This window comes from Palaemon carinicauda, chromosome 24 (genome assembly GCF_036898095.1).
Source record: "Palaemon carinicauda isolate YSFRI2023 chromosome 24, ASM3689809v2, whole genome shotgun sequence".
In the NCBI taxonomy this organism is placed as follows: Eukaryota; Metazoa; Arthropoda; class Malacostraca; order Decapoda; family Palaemonidae; genus Palaemon; species Palaemon carinicauda.
In genome coordinates, this window is record NC_090748.1 from 57,501 (window position 1) to 72,500 (window position 15,000).

Sequence of the window (15,000 nt, forward strand, 5' to 3'; positions counted from 1 at the left end):
ATATTCTTCAAGAAACAATTTCCTGTGCTATTATATGATACAATATGCCCACATATCAATCAGAGCAACGAGGAAATATCTGTTTTTTTCTTTTTATTAAATATTTCTCGAATGATTAAATCTCTTTAAATATATGGTAAAGTACAACCCTGTTATATAAGATAAACATTGTGGTCTTGCTACGTCTTTTATAAAAAAATATTGTAGTTTGGAGGTATTTCTTATTAAATTTTTTTTTATTAAATGTAAACTTTTATTGTCATTCCAAACGGAGATATATTCAAATCTAAATAGCCTAAATTTCACTATGAAATCTTTTTGTGGAAGAGAGGTATTATGATCAATCGTGTTTTTAGTCATTTTATCTTTAGATTTACTTGAGGAGGTGGATCAGTTTAAGTACTTGGGGTCTGTTGTTGCAGCAAATTGTGGAGTGGAAGCAAATGTACGTCAGAGAGTGAATGAAGGTAGCAAAGTGTTGGAGGCAGTTAAGGGGGTAGTAAAAAATAGAGGGTTGGGCATGAATGTGAAGAGAATTCTATATGAAAACAGTGATTGTACCAATTGTGATGTATGGATCAGAGTTGTGGGGAATGAAAGTGATGGAGAGACAGGAATTGAATATGTTTCAGATGAAGTGTCTAAGGAGTATGGACATCACGGCTTCGCTCATCCACACGGACGTCATCGTCAGTCAGAAGGGTCAGCAGAAGAGGGAGATAACTCGAGCCCCTTCGATGACAAAAGCCGTGACGTTCACGGAGAAATCTTTGACACTGCGTCGAAAACCGGTTAACATAAGCGATGTAATTCGTTACCTAGGTGTGGAGTCCGGGCGATATTTGTGAAAAATCTCCACGCTGAGGGCATTAATCCTTTTAGGTACAGTGTACGGGGTTATCATTAATCGTTAGACAGGCGTAAAGCAACAGCCCTAGGGTACGGTGCTCGTAGGATGTCCTCGGACGAGCTTGACGTAGGTAATAGGAAAGAAATGTGTAGCGCGTGTGTCAAAGTGTTACTGCAACAGTGCAAGTGTGTTTTTGGAAGCGCCCACTTCAAAAGTTTCTCCACTTCCACCGTGTCTTTCCTCTCCTACAGTAGCAACTGCAGCCAAATCCCACTGGAAGTAGAGGATACTTTCCCTGCGTCTTGCCCCTTGCACGGATGCTCCTCATACTTGAAAAAGAAACAGCAAAATGGGATAAAAGCAGCAAAAACAACTACATAAAGATTTAGTCCAGGAAATGGCAAACTAAGGAAATCTGTTCTTACCGTGATCTGAAATAAGAAGTTTTAAGCTTTCCATACCCCCACACAGACTATTGTTAGTGGAAGCATCTTCCTACATTATTATATGTTTCAATGTTTGACTTCATTTGAATCTCACCAAGGGTATAAAAACATTACTTGTCCCCTTTTGATCAACACAGAATTTGAAATATGGGAATCATATGAGGTTTTAGTCTTAATATCTGTTATTAAAATGTTTGTACTTTTATATATAAACCATGATAACGAAGGTGTTCATGTCAATAAATGTGATTTACCTTTTCAAAACGTTTCTATGTCCTGAAATCAGTTTACTCTTCAAGGAGATTGTGTTTCACGAAACAATTACTGGCTTAGGAAACAAACAACAGCTAAAAAAATTGATAGAAACCAGCAGCTATAATCTTATGAAACTAGTGATTGAAGATGTTTTATATCTTTATATATATAAATAAATATATGTACATATATATATATATATATATATATATATATATATATATATATATATATATATATATATATATATAGATAGATAAATATATACACACACATATATATACTTATATATATATATATATATATATATATATATATATATATATATATTTATATATATATATATATATATATATATATATATACATATATACATATATATGGGAATATATATATATATATATATATATATATATATATATATATATATATATATATATATATGTATATATATGCATATATATATATATATATATATATATATATATATATATATATACATATATATATCTCTATATAAAAAGATATAAAACATCTTCAATCACTAGTTTCATATGATTATAGCTGCTGGTTTCTATCAAGTTTCTTTGCTGTTGTTCGTTTCATAAGCCAGTAATTGGTTCGTGAAACACAATCTCCATGAAGAGTAATCTGATTTCAGGACATAAAAACTTTTTGAAACCAGCAGCTATAATCTTATGAAACTAGTGATTGAAGATGTTTTATATCTTTATATATATATATATATATATATATATATATATATATATATATATATGTATATGTATATGTATATATATATATATATATATATATATATATATATATATATATATATATATATATATGTATATATATGTATACATATATATATTTATATATATAAAGATATAAAACATCTTCAATCACTAGTTTCATAAGATTATAGCTGCTGGTTTCTATCAAGTTTCTTTGCTGTTGTTCGTTTCATAAGCCAGTTATTGGTTCGTGAAACACAATCTCATTGAAGAGTAAACTGATTTCAGGACATAAAAACGTTTTGAAAAGGTAAATCACATTTATTGACATGAACACCTTCGTTATCATGGCTTATATATAAAAGTAAAAACATTCTTATTACAGATATTAAGAACCCTGGATAGGTACGGTGGGTCGTTTGCGACCCCGAGCGTAAAAAAAAAACAGGTTTTTCTCACGTGACTCACCCCTGTGACTGAATTTGTGGGTGATCGACCTGCAGGAGGTGTCTCCCCTACACGCTCTAGTAGTGTCCAGATGTGCATTGCTGTAGCTGTACTCCTTCCCCGATTTCTGAGACGCGTCGGGGTCGTTCGCGTCCGAGTTTACCCTTCTGAGGTAGTTTGCATAATTATCAAAGTTATTACGTATTATGAAATTGTCGTAGAATGGTGCAACTTGTATAGGTTATCAGTTGTGGAAAGTCTTGGTGGATTGTTTGGCTACCATGTGCATGTTTTTTTTTTTAGTTAAAATGTCGTTCATCACCACGAGGACCATTTTACCGCGAGTGCCCCTTTTTCATTTTTTTTCATTTTTTTGCCAAGTCATTTTTCCGTAAGATATTGCCAAATAGTGTCGTAAAACTTTTGCTTGTTTAGTGTTGGAAAGTGTGTCTAGATGATCTGGCTACCCATGCATGACTTTGTTTTTGTCAGATACGACGTAGTTATTGGTATATTGGGTATTTAACTGCGGTTACCAATTTCTGTTTTTTTTTCAATATTTGTAAAAATTACTACGTAGTAAGGAATTGCCGTATATTATTCATTTTTTTTTCATGTTTATGTGTTAGAAAGTGTGCCTTGATGGTTGGGCTAACACGTGCATGTCTTTTTTTTTATCTGAGATGTCGTATATTAGAATGTCGGGCATTTTACCGCGAGTGTCCCTTTTTAATTTTTTTAAATTTTTTTGCCAAGTCATTTTTCCGTAAGATATTGCGAAATAGTGTCGTAAAACTTTTGCTTTTTTAATGTTGGAAAGTGTGTCTAGATGATCTGGCTACCCATGCGTGATTTTGTTTTTGTCAGATACGACATAGTTATTGGTATATTGGGTATTAAACTGCGGTTGCCAATTTCTGTTTTTTTTCAATATTTGTAAAAATTTACTACGTAGTAAGGAATTGCCGTATATTATTGATTTTTTTTTCATGTTTATGTGTTAGAAAGTGTGCCTTGATGGTTGGGCTAACACGTGCATGTCTTTTTTTTTTATCTGAGATGCCATATATTAGAATGTTGGGCATTTTTCCGCGAGTGCCCCTTTTATTTGTTTTGCATTTTTTTGCTTAGTCATGTTACCGTAAGGAATTGGCAAGTAGTGTCGCAAAACTTATATTTTTATAGTGTTGGAAAGTGTTTCTAGATGATCTGGCTACCCATGCCTATTTTTTTTTTAGCCAGATATGGCGTATATATAAGTATGTGTTCGATTTTCCTGTGATTGCCATTTTTTCGTTTTTTCCCATTTCTTTCAAAATTACTACGTACTAAGGAACTATCACAGAGTAATATTTCATTTATATGTTTATTTGTCGGAAAATATGCCTTGATGGTTTGCCTAGCACGTGGCTGAAATTTTTTTTTTTCTGAAATGCCGTATATTAGAATGGCCATTTTTCCACGAGTGCCCCTTTTTATTTGTTTTGCATTTTTTTGCTTAGTCATGTTACCGTAAGGAATTGGCAAGTAGTGTCGCAAAACTTATATTTTTATAGTGTTGGAAAGTGTTTCTAGATGATCTGGCTACCCATGCCTATCTTTTTTTTAGCCAGATATGGCGTATATATAGGTATGTGTTCGATTTTCCGGTGATTGCCATTTTTTCGTTTTTTCCCAATTCTTTCAAAATTACTACGTACTAAGGAACTATCACAGAGTAATGATTCCTCTAGATGTTTATTTGTCGGAAAATTTTGTTTACTTTTTTTTTGATTGAATATCATCAAATTTTTTTAGCTAAAATATTGTTTTACATTTTTTTTTTCGATTTTATTTCCCTTCAAAAAAAATTTTTTGGGTCAGAATTTTAATTTTATAGTCGTAAAATAATCGACAATTATCCAGCAACCCACCATACAATTTTTATGCATATCCAATAATAATTAGATTAGTAAATAACACCTTGAAATTGACATACCCTTCCTACATTTCAAGTGGCAGATTAGGGAGTCTGAGTCAGTGTGGTTGGCGGCCATTTTGTGGACATATCCGAAGCGTAAGCTGCCCTATCTATATATATTCTTGTTCCCTATAGAATTTGTGATATTTTGGTATATTTTTACCTGCATAAATATCATATTATATATTAAATATATGTATTTTTTTACGAAATTTCCAAGTACTCAAAAAATTACCTTTAGATATGGCCCCTGATATAAATGTAATTTACAAAATAATGAAGATTTTTTTACATATTTCTATTTTAGGATAACATATGTTTATTCCCTAAAAAAATTAGCCACTTCCTATTTCATTTGGGTACCCAAAAAAATTCATGAAATTTGGACAATTTTTTTTGGCCAAAAAAAGTTACCCTTTTTTTCTCATTTCAGATCTTCACCTCCATGGGTCTGACTTCATCCAAAATACATCAAGATGTGTCCTAAACATTCAAGAATCAATTCCTAAAATGATTTGTGTATATATGTATAAACTTTTTTTTTATGAATTTTTATGTCAGGTCTTTTTTTTTTCTACTTAATTTTTTAAAATATTTATAATAAATAGTTTTTCTGCAGATGAGTAGTATTTATCTTTACAGTTGTTTTAAGCATTCATTGAAGTTTTTTTTGGCAAAAGAAAAAAGGAGGTTACTGCAAAAACTGATTTTTCAAGAATTTTTTTTGGCGTCGGGGTCGTTCGCGTCCGAGTATACCCTTAAAGGGGTGTCCGAGGACCGTACCTATCCAGGGTTAAGACTAAAACCTCATTTGATTCCCATATATATATATATATATATATATATATATATATATATATATATATATATATATATATATATATATATATATATATATATATATATATATAAATATATATATATATATATATATATATATATATATATGTAGATATATATATACATATATATACATATATATATATATATATATATATATATATATGGATATATATATGTATATTTATATGGATATATATATATATATATATATATATATATATATATATATATATATATATATATATATATATATATATATATAAACACACACACACACACACACACATATATATATATATAGATATATATATATATATATATATATATATATATATATATATATTTAAATATATATATATATATATATATATATATATATATATATATATATATATATATATATATATATATATATATATATATATATATATATTCTATTTTGTCTTTTGTGAAATATACTGCATGAAGAATCGAAGGTATTACTCTACCCTGGAAAACTATTCCCCTAATTAAAAAGATATAATTATGGTAAGAACATCTGGAGCATTGCAAAGTTTATATAAGGGTCGGTGTCGATACCCTCTACCTTCAATGTACATTTGAGGAAATAAAATCATATGAACATTTTAATCTATATTAGGAGGAGATAATTGAAGATGTTGTTAAGAAATATTCCGATAAATGAATCTTCATAGATTGATTTATGAGTAGCTATTAATAAGGCCAACCAACCCACAAATAATAACTAATATCTTAGTTAACTCAATTTCTACTGTTTTAGTAATGGAATAGTTTACCATTGGACGTATAGTGTTTTATGAATGATCACGTTAGCAGGGGTGATATTATTTTCTGAATACTCTGCTATGTTTGAATAACTTGATTTTAAGAGCTTAGGAAAATGCGCACATGGCTTAAAGCAGTTTATCGCAATGGTATCTTACATGATAGTATTAAATCTACTTAAACTCTTTTCATAAGAGGAATGCTTGAATAACAAATAATCTTGAAGTGTACATTGATCTTCGAAAGACTTGCCAATGTAAAAAAGGAAGAAAATTATTAAATAACTATACTAACATTTGGCAACAGAAAAAAAAACAATATTTATGTTTCGAATGTGGAGTATATTATGAAACCTGGTTTATATTCCGTATGGATTAAAAAAGATTTACCGTTCAAACATTCATAAGATTTATATTTGATATATGGTGTCAGTAGGAGGCCAATTCAATTCAATTCTAACCAAGTTTCATACTAATAAAAAAGGAAAATTATATAACAAGGAAAAATTACATCATTGAAAGAAATATATTTACAGCTATTTTGGATTATAGTGATATATCTGAAACTTATCCTTACGGTACCTAATGTAAGGAAACACACTCACTCACAAATACAAAGAGGACAAAATTACATAACTCACTTGGATAAAACTTACCTGAACTTCACAAACTTTCATAATTACCTGAATCGGAAAGTAATAAAAAGCACTGGAGGTAACTAATCTATTTATCATGAAGAGACAGAAGAAGATTTATTTGGAAAAGTGCAGTATTCCATATATAACTTGTAGTTCGACCACCAAATTATCATATACTAGAGATGAGTTTCTTAGATTTAGTATCTGTATTTTTTTTTTTTATTTTAATAGCGAAATGAAAAAAAAAATCACTTCTATTTATCAAAATTAATGACCAAAATAGTATTTCAATGCATCAATAAAACATGACATACACATCTGAAAAATACAGGAGAATTTTCCTCTTCAAAGACTACAACATTTCTTTAGCTATACGAACAGCGCCAGACTGTTATGAAAACTAGATAAATAAACCTGGAAAAATCCAGGAAATAGGGACAAGGAACAAAGGTTACCATTTCAATACCACTAAAATATACAAAGAAAGTTGCTTTAGTCATCTTTATGAGAGAATCAAACGGGGGAAGGAGGCGAATTCAGAATGGTATTCCTCTTGTGACATCGTGTTTCAGCACAGGAAAAAATTGGAATGAAAAAATATTACTGCCAAGTATTGCTATGCGTTTGAGAACGGGTGTAATGATATTTTGCATATAAAAGAAGTTAGAGTACTACACCTGTACAATATCCATCTATACGTAAGAAAAAAAATAAGAACAGGAAAATTAAATTAAACTTTTCTTCATCTTCCATTGGTTGGTATAAACCAATTTTCACGTGGCTATTTATGATGATTATCACTAACACACGTTCCTTTAATAGATGTTAAAACATCCGCGAATAATATTTGATGTCGAATTTTAAAATGTTTTACTGACAAATCATCATCCTGAATAGTAACGCGTTGTAAACTAGTTAATGAGCTATCATTCTGGAGATGATAGGTGAATTACTAGTCCAAGTACACATTCCTGAATTCGCTTATATAAAAATGGATAATAAAAAAAAAATAGAATACAGCTTAATTCGTTTAAATAAAGTTGCATAATCAAAATATTTTACAGCCAAACATACCAAAGGTAGAGTTTTCTCTCTCCAAACTTGAGAAATCCAATAAAATTTCTGACGTCATTAATGAGCCGAAACATTTTTTTTTTCCCAAGGTTTCTTGAAGTCTGCGCAGAAGCGTCAGTCATTTCTCTTGATTCGTGAAACCTATATTCAGTCCACATAAACACGTCGCATAAAAGACAGAAAAAGGCTCAAGACTTGCCACAGAATAAGAAGGAACTTTAGAGGTAAAAAAAAAAGAAAAAAAAATTCAGGTGGAACATTCTCTCACTGTGTTTACCAGGAAATGCTTGCAAATTTTCCATGTTACTTTCAGGAATTCATTGAGTTACAATTCTTCTTTGTCTTAATTTTCATTTCCTTTTGGACAAATTGGGCAATATAATTCAAGTAATATCGAGATGAATGAGTGGTACTGTTTTTTTTTAGAAGGCATATACATATTTTTTTTTTTTTTATTCTTATGTTTATAATTTTCCGGATGCTCACTATTTCATATTTAGATTGATTGATTTGGGGTTTCTGGCATCCTTAGATGGAAGATCATCGACGCCGATATCCTTAGTTATAAATTGATTGTAAAAGATAATCCAAAATAAATCATAAAAACAAACAGGTAGTATAAAAGTTAAATAGCTTTCAAAAGACCTATTTCTGAAATAAATCTAAATAATGTTTAATAAATGTGTTAACGATTGCTATTTTGCGTATTATCTAAAACTGGAACATTATCATTTGAAATCTACATTACCATAGTGTATAGTTTACGAATTAAAGAATTAAGTTTTCTTAGTAAATATATGAAGTGCAATAGATATTTGATATAGTATATTTCTATAAGTTTGGATAGAAAGTGAAACTATTAAGTTGTCAGAAGATTTCATCAGCTGTTACTACGGAGACTTGAGAAGTTTACAGAAAAAATTTGTAACATCTTCCTCATTCTTAGACCGGTGAACAGAACAATTTCAGTACTTATTTATTCACTTTCAGAGAATTAATATTCCCCTTACTTGAACTCTCAAAAACATGCATATATATATATATATATATATATATATATATATATATATATATATATATATATATATATATATATATATATATATATATGTATATATATATATAAATGTATATACATATATATATATATATATATATATATATATATATATATATATATATATATATATATATATATATATATACATACATATATATATATATATATATATATATATATATATATACATATATATATATATATATATATATATATATATATATATATATATATATATATATATATATATATATATGTATGAGTGTTTTTATATAAGTATACGTGGTTATAGGCATAGATGTGTATACCATTGTATGATATTTCTTTTGACGGTTGACTGCAGGGAAAGTAGATTTTCCACATTATGCTTTTCCATTAGTGAACAATAAGATCAACAGAATATTTTTTCAGTGCTACATGGTAATAAAAACAGCCTTTTACTTCTCATGTGATTATAGAATCACATTCAGTTCTCTATTATTGGGTAGTGCCATAACCTCTGTATCATAGTCTAACACTGTCTTAGGTTAGAGTTCTCTTGCTTGAGAGTACTCTCAGGGAAACTATTCTATACCTTTCTTTCTTTTCTGTCCTCCCTGGGCTATTTCTTCTTTTAGAGCACCGGGGTTTTAAGTATACAGTATTTGAAACTAGGTTTGTAGCTTAGCTAGTAATAATAATAACAATAAATGACAATTTTTCACCGAACATTCTACAAATTTTAATTCATTTGAAATGTGAAGGCCAATCATATTGGCCCGTAATAGAATCTTAGACTATTGACTCTATGTGAATCCTAAAATATCACAAGATGAAAAGAAAAGTTTGGATATAAGTGTGGAGGTTTCATTTTTTTATTGCAGTCAGAGAAAAACTTCCAGATTCATCGGGACAAGATGTCGGATGAAAGTTCGAACAACGCATTTTTTTATGCTGTCGGAAATTCACCGAAGTCTTTTCTTTCATTTGGAACTTCATCACTCTAAAAATTAAGAGGATTTTCTCCCGAATCAGAGTTATTACATATCTCTTTCAATCAACAGACGCCATCTTCAGTTAAGACTACAAACTAATGCTTATAATTTTCAAAAATGATAAACAAAAAACATGTCAGCCATCTGACATATTTGATTAACGTCACTAAAAAGCATTCAGGGATTACGAAAGAATAGCACTGAGATATATGATTCATTATCCAGTATCTAATTCCCGAGTGGTGTTGCTAAAAACAACTGTCACTTAATATCTAACTACTGTTTTTCTCCAGACGCTATAACTTTTGTTTATTTTCGTGATTTCGATACGGCGATTCCCAATAGACAGACGCGATATACCATATGGTATTGTTGAAATTCAATGACAAGTTAAGTTTCAGTCATATGTTTCAAGGCAGTCTATCTACCGTGATATGTATATATATATATATATATATATATATATATATATATATATATATATATATATATATATATATATGTATATATATATATGTGTGTGTGTGTGTGTGTGTGTGTGTGTGTGTGTGTGTGTGTGTGTGTGTATATTATTATAATGATAATACATTGATAAACTCCTGACCCAAGGGTTCATAGGAGAGTTGGAGTGTGAACAACAGCCATAACGAGATGCGAAAGTAAGACCAAGCTAAATCATTGCATAGGTAATATTTATTTATGTATTGTCAACATATCACAAGCATCCTGTGAGAAACAGTTGACCTTTTAATTTCTACACCGGAACCAGAAGGCTTCTGATTATAATCCAATGTGATCATATCTGTAATAAATGCTGAGATAACTAATGTCACGTTATCAAAGCAAACCTATGGTAAACCAGTTCTACTTATCTTTTCATACGGAATGGTCTTCCGACTAATCCATCCATGCTCCAGTGATGGAGTTAACAATAAATTTGTTTGAAGTTAATTCAACTTTGACTTATTTCAAGAAGTAACCTACAACTCTAAATAATTCTATATCACATTGAAGAGATATGAGACGAATGTATGCGTATAACCTTCTCACACCAACACACACACACACACACACATATATATATATATATATATATATATATATATATATATATATATATATATATATATATTTATATATATATATAATTTAGAATATACAACTTTTCTTTTATTTTAATTTTTATGCAAAAGTAATGAAAGTAACACATGAAGGATTAAAATACTGTACTACACATACTATATCGAATTAAAATAACTTTTTCATATAACGAATATTATATTCTACATGTAGGGTTCTGCCTTTCTCAACCGGCTAAGGTTGATTATCATTTTCAAACTAATGTGAGTGGAATAAGAACTTAATATATTTTGATAAGTTACAAAAAAAATATACCAAGTGTTTTCTCTACATAGGGATATATTCTTCAAAATTGAGTATATATATTGCTTACTTACTATCACGAACAGGAAAAATGGCTATGCGGGTGAATAAGTATCAAATTACAATCTTAATAAGCAGGATCACAGAGAGAACCTTTTTCCAGGTGAGCACGATGGCTTTTTTTTATTTTTTAGAGACAAACTAATGCGCCATGAAAATACCTATTTTTACTCATAGAGGTATACAGGTCCATCATGAATGGCAGACCCAAGGGAGAGGGCTAATGTTCTAACAGGACAATGCCCTTAAGACTGACTATATATACATAAGATCAGCACCCAAGCCTCCTTTCCACACAAGTAAGGATCAGGAAGGGCCAGGCAATGGTTGTTGATCACTCAGCTGGTAGACCTATAGGCACCCATAAACCCCCATCCCTACCTCACAAGGATGGGGAGGTTGCAGACACTTCAAGAGACTAACAAGTTTGAGCGTAACTCGAACTCCTGTCCATCAAAATGCTACGCAGGGACGTTTCCAATTGGTTACCGCAACCCTAAAAAATCAATAATTGCTAATAATTGTTAAACATTTTGGCAACGAATAAAACTCCCTCCCTCTCTCTCTCTCTCTCTCTCTCTCTCTCTCTCTCTCTCTCTCTCTCTCTCTCTCTCTCTCTCTCTCTCTAGATCTATACTCTTACCAATGTAACTACAGGTGTTTTTCAAGGATTAGTTTCCCCCTCGGGTGGCGCTTGACAAAAATTATGTTAGATACAACCCTAATCCTCTCAGGCCAGGTGGTTAATGGGAGTTCACCAAGAACCTGAAACTCACTAAATGGAAGTAATTAAACGTGTGTGTGTGCACGCCATAAAATCCATATTAAAACCACAATGAAATTATATTCCTAAAAGCATGATGCTGGTATTCAAAGGTCCCAACAGGCTAAGCAAACAACAAAGGATAAAAGATAAAGTAAAAACAGCGATGACTTAAAAGATATTAAAAGAAAAATTAAATGAATCCAATATAAAACCTATTTTCGTCTAGTTGCGATATCGAAGACAGTGTTCCCATTTCAAACCTAATGTAACATTACTACTTATAGCATCATGTGAGATATGCTGGGCTATCAAAATTAATAGCAAGCTAAGTACTGATAATAATAATAATAATAATAATAATAATAATAATAATAATAATAATAATAATAATAATAATAATAATAATATCCTTTATCTCCAATGTTACATTGGGTATTCTTTACATGTAGCTTTATACTGCATAATAAAAGTATTAGAATTCATATTACACAAATCGTCAGACTAAAATGCTAGTAATATTTTTACAATATGGAGAAAAGATAAAACATTCAGAAAACTCTAAAACTGAAATACTTTGGTATTCAGATAATCGTAGTAAATTAGTATGAGCATTAGCTATTATTTGCAAAATCTTACGTGAGACGTTGCCAATCTCCTCTTGTAATATAAGAGTAGGGAAAGGTGTAAAGGTTTATACGTTTCTATTCAAAAGATTTTTCTTAAAATTACTCTTAAAAGAAGTTAAAGATGCTGCATCCTTCAAAACAGGAGGTAAACTATTCCAAATTTGTGGACCTCTTGTCCTTATTTCTCTTGAACCAATATCGGTGTAGGGTCTCCCAACCACTAGATTGTTTGCCGGTCTTTTGTAGATTCCTATTACAGAATCGATGGTACTAAAATGATAAAACCAGTCTGGATACATATTTCTTAAAACTTTAAACATAAATATACACACTTCATAAGTGTATTTATCTTTCATTTTCAACCATCCAAGTTTTAATAAAAAAAGTCGTTATATTCTCGTATTTTCTTACAGTTCCAATGGTAACACGAGCAGCAACATTTAAATTTTTTTTAATTCGATTCATATGTATATTACTTACTGATCCCCACACAGCAAAACAATATTTAATCAAGCTCAGTGCCAATGACTGTACCATAATTAGGCTGGTCTCTGGATGAAATGAGTCTTTCAGTCTATTTAGATATATAAGAATACCTATAACTTTTTTGTACAATTCGTCGATATGTGATTCGAAAGTCATATACCTATGGAAATAAACACCCAGATTCTTTACAGATTTCGTGGGTTTGATAAGGGTTCCATTAAAGTTTAAATGAATGTTATCATTTATTTCAGATATATATTGCCTAGAGCCTATAAATATATACTGGGTTTTGTTTTCATTCAGTAATAAGCCATTCATTTAAAAGTATAATTTTGCCCTATTCAGTACTTCTTCAGCTCTTTATTAAATCTTCTAAGCAATCAAATTTGCCCTCAATTAAGATCTGAGTATCATCAGCATACTGTACTATGAAACAGTCTCCTAAAAAACTCTTATAGTCATTTACATAAATTATAAATAAAATAGGGCCCATGATCGACCCTTGAGGTACCCCAAATTCTATATTTCTCGGAGAAGAAATGACATTTCCCAGTCTGACAAACTTTGAACGATTACTTAAATAATTTGCAAACCATGAAGGATCAATATTAAGTGTTTGACATTTATGAGGTAAAATAGTATGATTCACGCTATCAAAGGCTTTCGATAGATCTAAGAGCAATAGTAGTGAAATATTTTTGTCTATATTATCATATATTTTATCGGATATTCTCAATAGTGCCGTCTCAGTTGATAGTTTGGGTCTAAATCCAAACTGGCTGCTGGAAATAAGGCTATTTGTTTCTAGGTATTCAGATATATGATTCGCTATATTTTTTCAAAATTTCTCGATAATACTAGAAGTATAGAAATTGGCCAATAATTTGAAATTTCATCTCTATCACCACTTTTAAAATAAGGAACAACATGAGGCTTTTTCCATAATTCAGGGTAAGTATTTGTTACAATTGATGACGGGTAAATTTAAGAGCCTTTGCGAATTTTAATGCTAAGTATGATCAGCGTTATGATGAATCTTTTAATATATGATATTCAAACAACGATCACAAAGAATAACCATTTCCACGTACGCGTGAATAGGTGATATCACACACACACACACACACACACACACACACACACACACATATATATATATATATATATATATATATATATATATATATATATATATATATATATGTATATATATATATATATATATATATATATATATATATACATATATATATATATATATATATATATATATATATTTAATTATTTATATATATATATATATATATATATATATATATATATATATATATATATATATATATGTGTGTGTGTGTGTGTGTGTGTGTGTGTAATAATATATGCATGTTTATTTGATGCATGTGTCTGTGTGTGTGCGCGCGAATAGGGAAGAGCAAATACAGGGAAATGATCCAATTTTTTAGGGAACCATAGATGAAAAAAAAAATAAAAAAAGGAAAAAGGCGTTGGTGTCAATTATGAAAGGTTTATAAACAATTAACTTATAGGAGATTAAAAGTTAAAATCTTTTAGAAGTCGACATTCGTATATGTTTCGTACTAACTCTCTCT